This window comes from Adiantum capillus-veneris, chromosome 30, assembly GCF_014529385.1.
Source record: "Adiantum capillus-veneris isolate H3 chromosome 30, ASM1452938v2, whole genome shotgun sequence".
NCBI lineage: Eukaryota > Viridiplantae > Streptophyta > Polypodiopsida > Polypodiales > Pteridaceae > Adiantum > Adiantum capillus-veneris.
Window position 1 is genome coordinate 16,759,859 of NC_140960.1, and position 16,335 is coordinate 16,776,193.

General features: G+C 47.3%; 1 protein-coding gene and 1 pseudogene across 3 annotated transcripts in view; one reads left to right on the forward strand and one right to left on the reverse strand.

Moving 5' to 3' along the window:
* Positions 1-16,335, reverse strand: part of EMB3012 (embryo defective 3012) — a 244,472-nt gene that overhangs the window by 64,447 nt on the left and 163,690 nt on the right. The gene's annotated exons all lie outside the window — the stretch shown is intronic.
* On the forward strand, positions 2,850-16,178 carry LOC147417607 (uncharacterized; annotated as a pseudogene).

The following is a 16,335-nucleotide window of genomic DNA, read 5'->3' on the forward strand; positions in this document are numbered from 1 at the left end:
CCGGCCAACTAAGGCATGCTGAGCCAAGTGCTGTACTTTGGAGTCAATGCGTGTCAATAGGTCGCCAATGCAGTCCACGCGACAAGCAAGCGGTGATGCAGCGCCGTGAGGAGCACTCGAGACCGACATAGCCGCCATGAAAAATGGGCAAGACTGGCAAATGCTAAAAAACAATACCCAAAGTGTAGCTTGGACTGACAATGGAAAGATGGAGGCCGAGGTTGAAGGGCAGGAGGGAGGCACGTCGAGGAAGAAGGGTCGATGAAGTAATTGCAAGGTGTTGAGAAAACAGGGCAGGGGGACTGGCTGCTCTCAACGACGAATACTCCAAAGAAGGAAGAAAGAGGTACTTCTGCTGGCGGTAGCAAACTGCCCGAGAAGAAAGTAGCTTTGCGCGAACTGAAGACCTCTCTGCACACGACCTGAAGGCAGCTCAAGAAGGTGGCTGCTCTCTCTCTCTCTCTCTCGAGCAAGCGAGCGAGTGAGCGAGCGAGCAAAATGGCGGGCTGCTGAGCGCTAAGCTCTCTCTGTCTTAGTGCGAGCAGGCCTGTGAAAGGTACGACCTGCTGCTGCTGAGGTGACAAGTTGCGTGTTGTGGAGGTGACGACGTGCTGCTGTTGTTGGGGATGAGCCGCACGCTGGGCAGGTCACGACCTCCAATGGAGAGCAACGCGTTGGGCCTGTGGGGTAGCAAGGTCAGCGGCAGCATAGGTGTTCTACCGGGTCTCTCTGCTGGAGGTCGCTGCTGGAGGTCGCCTTATGCTTTCTGAGAGGCAGCGCTACTAACTACCATTGCCTCACCTCTGCAGTTTCGGCACCTTCAACACCTGCAACGTCTGACGTGCCTACCCGCAGCAACAACACACCCAGCTGCAGCATTGCATGGAAATTTGCAACAGTGCAACACGCAGGTGCTCTCTCTCTCTCTCTCTCTCTCTCTCTCTCTCTCTCTCTCTCTCTCTCTACTGTCGAGTTGTTTTCGAGGTCGTGGCTGATCTCTCGAGTGGGTCTTTAGCCCATACTTTATCCCAGTAGAAGGGTGAGCCCCTTGACATCCGAACCCTTGTTATCTTGTATTGTGAGCCATGTTGGGCTCGTCGAGTTGAGGAGGACATACCCTTGTTTTGGAGTGGTTTCTAGTGTGCCGGCCACTATAGACCCGGACATCATACGCGTAAGATTTAGTGGGAAATTCTGTGTGCGAAATGGTAAGTGAGCCTGATACATCTCTTGAATGACAAAACATGGAAGCAATCTCCCTTGCACAGGACACGGACGCCGTCAATGTCTCACCTGTTTGCAAGCTGCGAGCAAAGGCAACCTTCATGCTCATGAACAAGCGGATGGCGCATTGGAGAGGGAAATGAAGGAGTGGAAAACAGAGATGGAGGGATGGTGGAAGGAGAAGGCCAACCTCCTTCAGATGGTCTTCAATGAAGGCGCACAATGGAAGAAGGAGAAAGAGAGCCTTAATGCAGAAATACAGACACTCAAAGAAGAAGTCTCAGCCCTCAAACAGGAGAACCCAAACGCCGAGATATGGACACTCAAAATAGAAGTCTCAGCCCTTAAACAGAAGCTTGCTGATGTAGTAAGCTATGGACTAGAGGAAGGCGAATTTCAGCCCTCGCTAATAGATGAAATCAAGGAAATCAAGGAACAGGTAAGGATGATCACAGAGGAAGCGAAACTGAGTGTGGCAAAGACATCTTCATGGGCGGAGATGATAACAAGGACACAGAAAATGGCGGACGAGGCCGAAAAATGGATTGAGGTTGCCAAGAAAGGGAAAGGTCAAGAAACTCCTTGTACACCGACGCTTATCGACATGACCCTCGAAGAGGAACAAAGAAGGCAGATGCGAGTACTGCATGTGAGAGTGACCGGTCTCAAGGACATAAACAATGTGGAGAAAGAGGTCACAAGCCTTACATCGATGATGGGGATGGAGAAGCCTTTGCACACAAAGGCATGGAGGGTAGGTAAGAAAAGTGATGGCACGGGAGAGTCTTTAAAGGGGAGAGCTCTCATACTACACTTCCCCCCGTTGGAAGAGAAGAAGGAATTCTTGAGGAAGAGGCCTACTCTCAAAAAGACAGGTATTTTCCTCGGTGATGACCTGACTCTCTCACATCTCGCACATATGAGAGAGGTAATCCCAAAGAGAGAAGGGAAAGATAGCCTTCTACAAAGATGGACGGGTGGTGAATTTAGAGCGGCGCAGTGCATGACGGTGCGAGACCTATGGGACCACACTGAAGATGGCTACCTAGAATTGTAATGGATCTATGAGGTTGGATGTGGGTGCATTTGAGGACAGTTTCAAAGACAAGGATATTGTATTCTTCTCAGAGACTCATCAGTCCCCCGGACAAGTGATGCCACATGTGGTGGGATACAGATGGGAGACAGCTCACAGGACAAATGCGAGATCTGAGCATGGGAGTAGAGGTTCAGGAACAGTAGCAGTGCTATTCAGAGAGGAACTACAACCATTACTGCATATTGTACGAAGAGATGATCATGCTAGATATATGTGGGTGAGACTGAGAGTTTACACAGGTCGATTCCTATATATTGCCATATGTTACTTTCCTCCCAATACATCAGTGTATGCTGCATCCAGAGGGCAATTGTCTTTCTCTATACTAGATGATGGCATAGGGGAGTTTTCTAGGGATGATGATATCATTCTCCTAGGGGACTTCAATGCCCAAACATGCAACTCGCAGACAGTCTTCTACGACACTTCAGATAAGATGCTTACAGAGCTGGATGTGCGTGAGTTGGGACTCGACAGATGCTCAGATGACAGAGAGCAGACGGAGTATTGAAGATACCTCATGGAAATGACAACTACACATGGATTAGCCATACTTAATGGTGTACAGCGATTTCCTGGAGCAGCCGGTTTCACATGCTTTCCACACAGACATGGGGCCAGTACAGTGGATTATGTTATGACACAATCGAGCTTTATCTCCTACATTCAGGATTTCACAGTGGAAGCTAGGCATGTGGGCATAGCAGTAGATCATGCTCTCTTGACACTGTCTGTTAAATTTCAGTATAGTACATCCCAAACATCACGAGGTAGGTCACACACCCACTATACATTTACACCAGAGACTGATTTCATTTATAAAGAGGAGATCTGCGACTGTCTATTGGAAGGCACAGCTGGAACAAATGGTACAGGCCTCTCAGTGGAGGAGTGCACCACTCTACTGACTGAGACACTGCATGCGGCTGCATCAGTGGCATACCCACACACTCAGTCCGACATTCTAGGAGCATGCCCCAGAATAGTTGGTATGATGAGGAGTGCAAGGAGATGAGAGCCCAGCTTCAAAGGGATCTTCTTTTAGGATTCATCACCTACAGATAGCCTCGGATTGCTTTCACAAATGGTACAGGCCTCTCAGTGGAGCAATGCACCACTCTACTGACTGAGACACTGCATGGGGTTGCATCAATGGCATACCCACACACTCACTCCGGCAAGAGACGACATTCTGGGAGCATGCCCCAAAATAGTTGGTATGATGAGGAGTGCAGAGAGATGAGAGCCCAGCTTCAGAGGGATCTTCTTTTAGGATTCATCACTTACAACAGCCTCGGATTGCTTTCCGACGCCTTGTGCGAAGTGAGCTTACCTAGCTCAGATGGAGCGAGACTTATATCAGATGTTCTTGAGTAGAGACTCAAGAGAGGCTTGGCGACTCTTCCATGAGCACTCCCCTCCCCCAGTGATTACTTCACTTGATGTGTGGGGCCAGTATGCGACATCATTATATACGGTTGCTCGACAGGAACCCCTTCCAGACCCTACCAAGCCTTGCCCAGCTACAAGCACTTTCTTTACATCTGAGAAGGTACAAAGGGCAATCGACAGGAGGAGGAGCGGGAAGGCATATGATCATGACGGTCTAGTAGCGGAGCACTTTATACATGCGAGGGATATGCTGATGGAGGTTCTCGCAGTGTTGTTCAATTGTGCCATGTGTGATGGGTTATCTGAGACTTGGAGGTTGTCTAATATTGTGCCCATCATCAAGGCTCGTGACCCTACAAAGCCTGGGAACTACCGCACTATTATGGTTGGACACACATTGGCACGGTTGCATGCATGTATTCTAGAGCAACACTTGAGTAATTGGGCAGAGGGCAAGGGTGTACGAGCAAAGGGTCAGGCCGGCTTCAGGAGGGGTTTCTCCACTCTTGATCATATTCTGACACTCAGGGCCATCATTGAGGAGGGCAGAGCACATGGGAGACGGATCTATTGTAGCTTTGTGGATTTTCGCAAAGCATTTGACATGGTACCAAGAGCTCGATTGATGCGCAGACTATAGGAGATGGGGGTGCCCATAGAGGTGATTTGGGGGATTATGGCTTTGTACAGATCAGTGATGGGACATGTACGCACTCCGGAAGGGGTATCTTATTTAGTTCACTCTACTATTGGAGTGAAACAGGGCTGCCCGTTGTCTCCTACTCTATTTGGTATGTATGTTGATGAGGTGTCTGATGACATTGACAGAGAAGGTGACAAGGGTGCCCAGTTGGCAGGGACGTGGATCCCATTGTTGCTATATGCTGATGATATATTGTGTTGATATCTGACTCACCAGAAGGTATGCAAGGACATTTGGATGCATTACGTAGTTTTGCAGAGGATAGTGGATTGTGAGTTAACCTAGGTAAAACCAAGGTTATGGTGTTTAACATCACGCCACAATGGATCAGGAGATCAGTACCTACTTTCAAATATGGTCACGAGAATGTGGACTATACAGATGCATACACCTACCTGGGGGTAGTCTTTACTGGGCCGAGATTTTCTTTGAGAAGAGCAGTAGAGACTAGACTAACTAGAGCTAGTGCGGCTCTGGGAGGAATGGAGAGGATGTGTTCACACGTTCAGTTCTTGGAACCTAGGACAAAGTTATGGCTCTTTGACACTTTGGTTGCCTCTACTATGTTATATGGGGTGCAAGTTTGGGGACCTGCTGTAGGCGAGGATGGTTGGAGGCGAATGGAGAAGCCCCTGGTATCTATGATCTCTCGGCTAATTAGAGCCAAGGCTTCCGTACCGCATGATATCATTCGAGCGGAATTAGTTGCTCCCCCCTATGGAGATTGAGGCGCTTACCAGATCAGTCTCCTTTGACAGTCTGTGGGATACTACCAGAGACAGATATGCCAAGGTGGCTCTAGAGTCCTCCAGACAATTAGCTCTTTATGGGGATACATCATGCTGGTATGCACAGATGGCATCATGGTTTCAGACACATGGTTTCACCATGGACAGATTGCCTCCTTTTCAATACTCTCTACAGGCACCCTTGAGGTCTCTGACGCGGGTAGAGATTAATAGACTCATTCGTCAAGATCTGATCCTGTTGGACACGAGGAGGACATGGATAGAGCCGATACAGGAGTTGGGCACAAAGAAGGCTTTCTATAGAGAGCATCTTCTCCACCTCACGGAGGATGGGTTTGTGATTCGACCTAGCTATATGGACACGCATCTTTCTCATGGTTTGCGTTGTGCCATTGCCCAGATACGCACGTCCTCACATCAGCTCAAGATTGAAACTGGCAGATTCAGAGGGACACCAACAGATAGCAGGATATGCCGCTTATGCCATCTAGAGCCAGAGATAGAGGTACTTTACATATGTCATTGCACAGTGTACTATGAGATACGAGTCCGTTTTCATTGTCTATTCAGAGAAGGTTTTGGGCCTCTATGAGGATCAGAGATGTCTTGGGCTATATCTACTTGAGTTACACAGGCATAGAGAAACTTTACTAAGGAGAGCTGAAGAGAGACAACCCCAGAGACAGATCACAGATTTCTTTACACTAGCTATTGTACACCCAGAAGAGCAGACAGAGGAGAAGCCAACAGTGTAGAGGTCTGCCCGCACTACTGGCATTCTCATAGAAAGAGCATTCGAGCTAGGGAGATCTAGACGACCCCGATGGAGAAGAGGAGCTACACAGTTTTTAAGGAGGCTACAGCAAAGGATTCGAGCCATACTTTTTCGTCGACCAGACTGCAGATGAAGATGGATCTCTATGAAGATGGATCTCTACTTCCCTCCCATATTGTCTACAGGTTGTACTGCTTTAAGCTTAGTTCACACATTTAACGCCTTTCACCTTTCACACCTATTAGCTTAGTTTAGGATTCTGCAGTATTTAGATTTTGTTATCCTAGTTTAATTTATTTTGTTAATCTAACTTTGTATCACGTACACCGCATTGTAACTTTATGGTGTTATAGGTCACTTTGGCCTTTTGAAGACGTTAATATAACATTTCGTTTCTCTCTCTCAATCATGGGAAGCGTCGAAGAAGTGCCAACGGCTTCCCCCACATGTAAGAAGACACATCCCTCGCGGGCCGCCCACAAAGCCTCTTTCATGCGGACAGGGAAAAGAATGTCGGCAATAGAGAAAGAAATGAGAGAATGGAGAAACGAAGTTGAAGAGTGGAGGAAGGAGAGCAGCACTATTCTTCAAAGATGGACCGAAGAAAGAGATGACACAGGCCGATTTCTATACATTGCCATATCTTACTTCCCCCCCAGTACGTCAGTTTATGCTGCATCCAGAGGACAGTCGCCTTTCTCTATACTAGAAGATGCTTTATGGGAGTTTTCTAGGGATGGTGATATCATCCTCCTAGGGGACTTCAATGCTCAAACGGGCAACTCTCAGACTTGGGAGGCTTGGAGAGGATGTGTTCGCAGGTTCAGTTCTAGGAAACGCGGGGACAAAGTTATGGCTCTTTGATACCTTAGTAGCCTCAGCTATGTTGTTTGGGGTGCAAACACGGGGACCTTCTGTAGGTCATGATGGTTGGAGACGTATGGGGAGGCCATTGGTATCTATGATCTCTCAACTCATAAGAGCCAAGGCCCCCGTACCCCACGCTGTGACTCAAGCAGAGCTAGCTGCCCCTCCTATGAATATTGAGGCGCTTACCCGGCCAGTCTCCTTTGTCCACAGCTTGTGGGATATTACTAGAGACAGATATGCTAGACTGACCCTTGAGTCTTCCAGGCAGTTAACTCTCTACGGGGACACTTCATGCTGGTATGCACGGCTGACATCATGGTTTCAGACGCATGGTTTTGCCATGGACAGGCTGCCCCCTTTCCAGTACTCTTTTCAGGCACCCTCGATGTCTCTTACACGGGTGGAGATTACTAGACTCATTCGTCAGGATCTGATCCAGCTAGATATCAAAAGGACATGGATAGAGCCGCCACAAGAGTTGGGCACGAAGATGGCATTCTATAGAGAGCATCTTCTCCACCTCACAAGAGATGGATTTGTGATTCGACCCAACTACATGGACACACATATGTCTCATGGTTTGCGGTGTGCCATTGGTCAGATACGCACATCCTCACATCAGCTAGCTGCTGGACATTGAGACTGGTAGATTTAGAGGGCTAGCAACAGACAACAAGATATGCCGCTTATGCGAGCTAGAGCCAGAGACAGAGCTACATTACATATGTCATTGCACAATGTACTATGAGATTCGGGGCCGTTTCCACTATTTATTGAGAGAGGGTTTCGGTCCTTTCGCTAGGGTCATGAGTTATGAGGATCAGAGATGTCTTGGGCTATATCTACTTGAGTTACACACATATAGACACACTTTACTGGGGAGACATAGAGAGAGAGACAGTCCCAGAGACAGATTATAGGTTTCTTTTCATTAGATTTGGGACAGCCAAAGGAGCAGTCATCATTCCAGAGCTCGGCCCACACTCATTCAACCACTACCGGCACTCTCATCGACCAAGCACTGGAGCTATGGAGATCCGGACGGCCACGATTGAGGAGAGGGGCTACACAGCTTCGAGGGAGACTACAGCAAAGAACTTAAGCCATACTCTCTCAATATCCAAAGTACAGATGAGGTTGGTTTCTAGTAGTAGTATCTAGTTCTTACCCAGACATGGTATTAGATTCACCATTTTGTAACAGATTGGTCTCATAGGTCATTTTGGCCTTTTGAAGACGTTAATATAACATTCCATTTCATTTTCTCTCTCTCCATCCGGAGTGCAGATGAGGATAGATTCTACTAGTAGTAGTATTTTTGTACTAGTCTTTTTGTACCCAGACATGGTATCAGATTCACAATTTTGTAACAGTTTGGTCTCGTAGGTCTGTTTGGCCTTTTGAAGATGTTAACATAACATTTCATTTCATTTCAGGGGGACAATTCATGTTGCTATGCACAGATGACATCATGGTTTCAGACACATGGCTTCACCATGGACAGGCTGCCCCCTTTCCAGTACTCTCTTCAGGCACCATCGATGTCTTTTACACGGGTGGAGATTACTAGACTCATTCGTCAAGACCTGATCCAACTGGATACCAAGAGGACATGGATAGAGTAGCCACAACAGTTGGGCACAAAGATGGCTTTCTATAGAGAGCATCTTCTCCACCTCACAGGAGATGGGTTTGTGATTCGACCCAGCTACATCGACACACATATGTCTCATGGTTTGCGGTGTGCTATTGGTCAGATAAGTACATCCTCACATCACTTGGAGATTGCGTATCTGACCAATAGCACACCGCAAACCATGAGACATATCCCTTATACCAGCAGACAGCAGGATATGTCGCTTATGCCAGCTAGAGCCAGAGACAAAGCTACATTACATATGTCATTGCACAGTGTACTATAAGATATGGGGCCGTTTCCACTGCTTATTCAGAGAGGGTTTCAGTCCTTTCTCTAGGGTCATGTGATATAGGATCAAAGATGTCTTGGGCTACATCTGCTTCAATTACACACATATAGCGACACTTTACTGGGGAGAGACAGAGAGAGACAGTCCCAGAGACAAATTACAGGTTTCTTTTCACTAGATATGGGACAGCCAGAGGAGCAGCCATCATTGCAGAGCTCGCCCCACACTCATTCAACCACTACCGGCACTCTCATCGACGGAGCATTGGAGCTACGGAGATCCAAACGGCCACGATTGACAAGAGGGGCTACATAGCAATCACGGACACTACAGCAGAGGATTTGAGCCATACTGTCTCAACATCCAAAGTGCAGATGAGGATGGATTCTAGTAGTAGTATCTTTATTCTAGTTCTTTTGTACCCAGACATGGTATTAGATTCACCATTTTGTAACAGATTGGTCTCTTAGGTCATTTTGGCCTTTTGAAGAAGTTAATATAACATTTCATTTCATTTCTAGAGTGCAGATGAGGATGGATTCTGGTAGTAGTAGTAGTAGTATTTTTGTTCTATTCTATTGGTACCCAGACATGGTATTAGATTCACTATTTTGTAACACATTGGTCACATAGGTCATTTTGGCATTTTGAAGACGTTAATGTAACATTTCATTTCATTTCAGTTCTCTCTCTCTCTCTCTCTCTCTCTCTCTCTCTCTCTCTCTCTCTCTCTCTCTCTCTCTCTCTCTCTCTCTCTCTCTCTCTCTCTCTCTCTCTCTCTCTCTCTCTCTCTCTCTCTCTCTCTCTCTCTCTCTCTCTCTCTCTCTCTCTCTCTCTCTCTCTCTCTCTCTCTCTCTCTCTCTCGCGCGCGCGCAGCCAGGCAAGCATGGTTCAGGAGGGGTTTTTCTACTCTTGACTATATCTTGACACTCAGAGCCATCATTGAGGAGGGCAGATCAAACAAGAGACAGGTCTATTCTAGCTTTGTGGATTTCCGCAATGCATTTGACATAGTACCCAGAGCTAGATTGATGCGCAGATTACAACAGATAGGAGTACCCACTGAGCTCATTTGCGGGGTCAGGGCATTATACAGGTCAGTAGTGGCGCATGTACGCATCTGAGAGGGTCTATCCACACCGGTTCACTCAACTATCGGAGTGAAGCAGGGTTGCCCGCTCTCTCCTACTCTATTTGGTATGTATGTGGATGAGGTTTCGAACTACATTGAGAGAGATGGTGATAGAGGTGCACAGCTGGCAGGGACATGGATTCCACTATTGTTATATCCTGATGATATTGTGTTGATCTCCGACTCTCCAGAGGGGATGCAACGTCACTTGGATGCTTGCATATGTTTGCCCAGGTAAGTGGTCAACCTTGGTAAAACCAAGGTCATGGTATTTAATACCACCCCATAGTGGATCAGGAGGTCAACGCCCACATTCACTTACAGCCACGAGACAGTGGAATATACAGATGCTTACACTTACCTTTGAGTGGTTTTTAGTCGGCCAGCATTTTCACTAAGGAGAGCAGCACAGACTAGATTGACCACAGCCCATGCAGCATTCGGTAGATTGGAAAGATGTCTTCACACGTTCAGTTTCAGGAGCCTCGGACAAACCTATGGCTCTTTGACACTTTGGTGGCTTCTACATTGCTTTATGGAGCTGAGAGTTAGGGACCTTCATTAGATCATCATGGGAGGACAGGCCGCACTGATGGATGGGGGGACATGGAAAAGCCTATGGTCTCTATGATCTCGCGGCTCATTAGAGCTAAGGCTTCAGTATGACGTGCTATTGTCCGAGCACAGCTAGCTGCTCCCCCGCTAGTGGTTGAGGTGCTCACCAGATTTGTCTCCTACATACACCGCATGTGGGAACTTCCCAGAGACAGATATGCCCTTCTTGCACTTGAGTCCTCTCGACAGTTAGCCATGTACGGAGATACAGCATGCTGGTATGGGAAGATGACATCATGGTTTCAAGCGCATGGGTTCAGCACAGAAAGATTCCCTCCCTTCCACTACTCACTGGATGCACCCTCTCTGACTCTTACACAGTCCGAGATCACCGGGCTCATCCGCCAAGACCTGACTCAGTTAGACACCAGAAGGACATCGATACAGCCAGCACAAGAGCTGGGCACGAAGATGGCTTTCTACAGAGAGCATCGTCTCGAGCTTACGAAGGATGGTTTTATGACGAGGCCCAGATACATGGACACCCACTTGTCTCATGGAATACGATGTGCTATTGGCCAGATACGCAAATCTTCACACAAGCTGCGGATCGAGACATGGAGATACAAGCGAGTACCAACAGAGGACAGCACATGCCCCCTGTGTGACATCGAGCCTGACACAGAGTTGCACTACACATGCCACTACCCCATCTACTACGAGATACGACGCCGCTTCCATTGCTTGTTCAGAGAGGGCATTGGACCACTCTCCAGAGTCATGCGGTATGAGCATCAGAGATGCCTGGGTTTGTTTTTGCTCAAGCTGCGCAGACACAGAGAGGAGAGGAGAGGCTAGCCAGTCTCAGAGACAAATCACAAACTTCTTTAGAGCTGCCAATGGACACGGAGAGGAGCTACTACCACAGCAGAGCTCATCGTCCAGAGGCACACTGATCGACCGAGGGACCGAGCTGGGGAGATCCAGACGCCCACGAGTGCGGAAGACTACACAGCATCGACGGAGGCTGCATCAAAGGATTCGCATCACTATGGCCCCACATGCACGACGCCCGGACAGCGACCGATGCTGGATCTCTTGTGATCTAGCAGCTTAGGATTCCATAGTATTTTAGTTTGTCATTTTGTCATCTTGTTACTCTGACTTTGTATAAGATCCACCGCATTGTAACTTTTCTGGTCTCATAGGTCACTTTGGCCTTTTGAAGACGTTAATATAACATTTCATTCGATTTCTCTCATGGCGAACTGCTATTGATGGCGAACTGCACAAACTGTTGCTGATAGCGTAGCAGGCTGCTCGCCTGCAGCTCACGAGCAACAGATTCAGGAGGCATCCTCTGCAGTTTCGGCACCTTCAACACCCACAGCACCTGCAGAATCACCAGATGGAATGCAGAGGCAGCTAGATGCATTACATAAATTTGCGGAGGACAGTGGACTGTCGGTAAACTTCGGTAAAACCAAAGTTATGGTGTTTAACACCACACCACAGTGGGTTAGGAGATCGGCACCTACATTTGCATATGGCCAGGATACAGTAGAGTATGCATACACATACCTTGGGGTGGTATTTGCAGGACAGAAGTTTACTCTTAAGAAAGCAGCGGATGCTAGATTATCCAGAGCCTCTGCGGCCCTGGGAGGGTTGGAGAGGATGTGTTCACAAGTGCAGTTTCAGGAACCACGAACAAAACTTTGGCTCTTTGATACTGTGGTGGCTTCGGCTATGCTTTATGGGGTCCAGATTTGGGGACCATCTCTGGATCAGGATAATTGGAAGTCAATGGAGAGACCTTTGGTATCTATGATTTCCCGAATGATTAGAGCCAAGGCCTCCGTACCACACGCGATTACCCGAGCGGAACTAGCGGCCCCTCCGATAGCAATTGAAGCTCTTACCAGATCAGTGTCCTTTATACATGGTTTGTGGGATACAAATAATGGCCGATATGCTAGACTGGCACTCGAATCCTCTTGACAATTGGCAATGAAAGGGGATACATCATGCTGGTATGCGCAACTGTCCTCGTGGTTTTAGAGACACGGGTTCAGTATGGAAAGATTACCCCCCTTCCAATACTCTCTTGAGGATCCATCACTGGCAATCACACGAACGGAGATTAATAAAATCATCCGACAAGATCTTATACAGTTGGATACTAAGAGGAGATGGGTAGACCCTACACAAGAATTGGGCACGAAGATGGCCGACTACAAAGAAAACTTCCTACAGCTATTTGAAGATGGATTTGTGATTCGCCCGAGATACATGGATACCCACCTGTCTCATGGTTTGAGATGTGCTATTGGTCAGATTCGTACATCCTCACACCAATTGGAAATTGAATTCAGCAGATTTAGGGGAATCCCACCTGAGAGCAGAATTTGCAAGTTATGTGGAATGGAGCCGGAGACAAAATTACACTATATATGCTAATGCACAGTATACTATGAGATACGTGGGCGTTTTCATTGCCTCTTTACAGAAGGCTTTGGACCTCTAGATAGAATCATGCAATACCAAGATCAAAGATGCTTAGGCTTGTACCTACTGGAACTACATGGGCACAGGGATAATCTAATGAGAAGACAAAGAGCACTACAGCCTCAGAGGCAGATCACACATTTCTTCGGATCGAGAGAAGCACGAGTGGAAGGGGAAGCAAGAGGCCAGCAGCCAACACAAAGGAGTACCCACATTCATGCCAAAGGCACCCTAATTGACAGAGCGATTGAGCTTAGGAAATTGAGACGACCACGACCAAGATGCAGAAGCACACTTCACCGGAGGAGACTACAACAAAGGATTAGAAGCATTCTAGCCAGACACCCAGAATGCTCCTAAGAAGTTTATTTAATACTTTGTATTTAGTTTTTCACATTTACCTTAACACTTTCACACTTTTCACACTTAGTACTTTAGTACTAAGGTACCCAGACATTGTAACAGATTCACCACTTTTGTATCAGTTTGGTCTCATAGGTCATTCTGGCCTTTTGAAGACATTAATATAACATTTCATTTCATTTCTCTCTCTCTCTCTCTCTCTCTCTCTCTCTCTCTCTCTCTCTCTCTCTCTCTCTCTCTCTCTCTCTCTCTCTCTCTCTCTCTCTCTCTCTCTCTCTCTCTCTCTCTCTCTCTCTCTCTCTCTCTCTCTCTCTCTCTCTCTCTCTCTCTCTCTCTCTCTCTCATGGCATCCCCGACAGAAAAGAAAGCCACATTGATGGCCACCAACAAACGGTTAGCAATCATGGAGAAGGAGATGAAGGAGTACAGGGCGGAGATGGAAGAGTGGAAGAAAGAGAAGGCGATCTTCCTTCAACGGAAAATCAGCAAGGACAAGCTTCGGACGGACAAGAAAATAGAGCTTCGGACCGAAATGAAGAACTCAAGAAGTAGATTTCAACCCTTAAGAAAGAGCTAGCCGAAGCAAGAGCCAATGGTGGACTTGAAGAGGGAGAAATCCAACCCTCAATGATAAAAGAACTTAAAAAATGCAAGCCATTAAGGAAGAGGAGAAGCAGCAAGAAGCTAAAACATCTTCATGGGTAGAGGTGATCACCAAAACCCAAAAGAAAGTGGATGAGGCGGAGAAGTGAATTGCAGTCGCCAAGAAGGGCAAAGGAAACGAGTTATCAACATCCACTCCCACTATCATCAATAGGACATTTCAAGAGGAACAACGAAGGCGTACAAGGGCTTTACATGTGAGAATCACCGGCCTTAAAGATAGGGATCAAGTCGACGATGAAGTGAAGGAGCCCATGGTGCTAATGGGGATAGATAAAGCGACACATGCAAGAGCATGGAGAGTTGGCAAGAAAAGTGGAGGCATGGGGGATATATCGAAAGAGAGGGCTCTCATTTTGTGCTTCCCCTCTACTGACGCGAAGGAGGAGTTCTTGAAAAAGAGGCCCACCCTCAAGTACAATGGGGTCTATCTTGGCGACGATCTCACCCTTTCACATCTTGCCCATATGCAAAAAGTCATGCCAGAGATTAAGGCCGCAAGAAACAAGGGGATGATAGCCTTTTAGAGATGGTCGGGTGGTGATTGTAGAGAGGTACTTTACATGACGGTGTGAGACCTATGGGACCACACTGAAGATGGCTACTTGGAATTGTAACGGGTCTATGAGGTTGGATGTTGGTGCCTTTGAGGACAGTTTCAGAGACAGGGACATTGTATTTCTCTAAGAGACTCACCAGGCCCCTGGACAGCTCATGCCACATGTGGCGGAGTACAGATGGGAGACAGCCCACAGGACAGTCACGAGATCTGAGCATGGGAGTAGAGGTTCAGGAGGAGTAGCAGTGCTATTTAGGAAGGAGTTACAGCAACTACTACATATTGTACGGAGAGATGATCATGCTAGATACATGTGGGCGAGGTTGAGAGGTGACACATGTCGATTTCTATACATTGCCATACGTTACTTCCCCCGCAGTACGTCAGTATATGCTGCATCCAAAGGGCAATCAGGCAAAGACTAGATTGACTAGAGCTTATGCGGCCTTGGGAGGCTTGGAGAGGATGTGTTCGCAGGTTTAGTTCCAGGAACCTAGGACAAAGCTGTGGCTCTCTGATACTTCAGTAGCCTCAGCTATGATATATGGGGTTCAAGTATGGGGACCTTTTGTAGGCCAGGATGGTTGGAGACGTATGGAGAGGCCATTGGTATCTATGATCTCTCGACTAATTAGAGCCAAGCCCTCCGTACCTCACGCTATCATTCGAGCAGAGTTAGCTGCCCCCCCCCCTATGGAGACTAAGGCGCTTACCCGATCAGTCTCCTTTGTGCACAACTTAAGGGATACTACTAGAGACAAATATGCTAGACTGTCCCTTGAGTCTTCTAGACAGTTAGGGCTACAGGGGGACAATTCATGCTGGTAGGCACGGATGACATCATGGTTTCAGACGCATGGCTTCGCTATGGATAGGATGCCCCCTTTCCAGTACTCTCTGCAAGTACCCTTACTGTCTCTTACACGGGTGGAGATTACTAGACTCATTCGTCAGGACCTGATCCAGTTGGACACAAGAAATACATGGATAGACCCGCCTTAGGAGTTCGGCACGAAGATGGCTTTCTATAGAGCATCTTCTCCACCTCACAGGAGATGGATTTGTGATTTGACCCAGCTACATGGACACACATATGTCCCATGGTTTGCGTTGTGCCATTCATCAGATACACACATCCTCACATCAGCTCGAGATTGAGATTGGTAGATTCAGAGGGATACCAGCACACAGTAGGTTATGCCGCTTATGCCAGATAGAGCCAGAGACAGAGTTACATTACATATGTCATTGCACAATGTACTATGAGATACGGGGCCGTTTCCACTACCTATTCAGGGAGGGTTTTGTTCCTTTATCTAGGGTAATGAGTTATGAGGATCATAAATGCGTTGGACTTTTTCTACTTGAGTTCCACAAACATAGAGACACTTTACTGGGGAGCGCTAGAGAGAGACAGTCTCAGAGACAAATTACAAATTTCTTTTCACTCGATATGGGACAGCCAAAGGAGCAGCCACCACCGCAGAGCTCGGCCCACACTCACTCAACCACTACTAGCACTCTTATCAACCGAGCATTGGAGCTACGAAGATCCATACGACCACGATTGAGGAAAGGAGCTACACAGCATAGACAAAGACTACAACAGAGGATTCGAGCTTTACTCTCTCGACACTCAGAATGGAGATGAGGATGGATCCTCACCATTTCTCCACCCCCCATTCTGTCATTGTTTCACATTCACATATATCCAGCTAGTAGCAGTAGTATTTTGTTCTAGTTTCTTTTGTACCCAAACGTAATATAGCATTTGAAGACGTTAATATAACATTTCAATTCTCTCTCTCTCTCTCT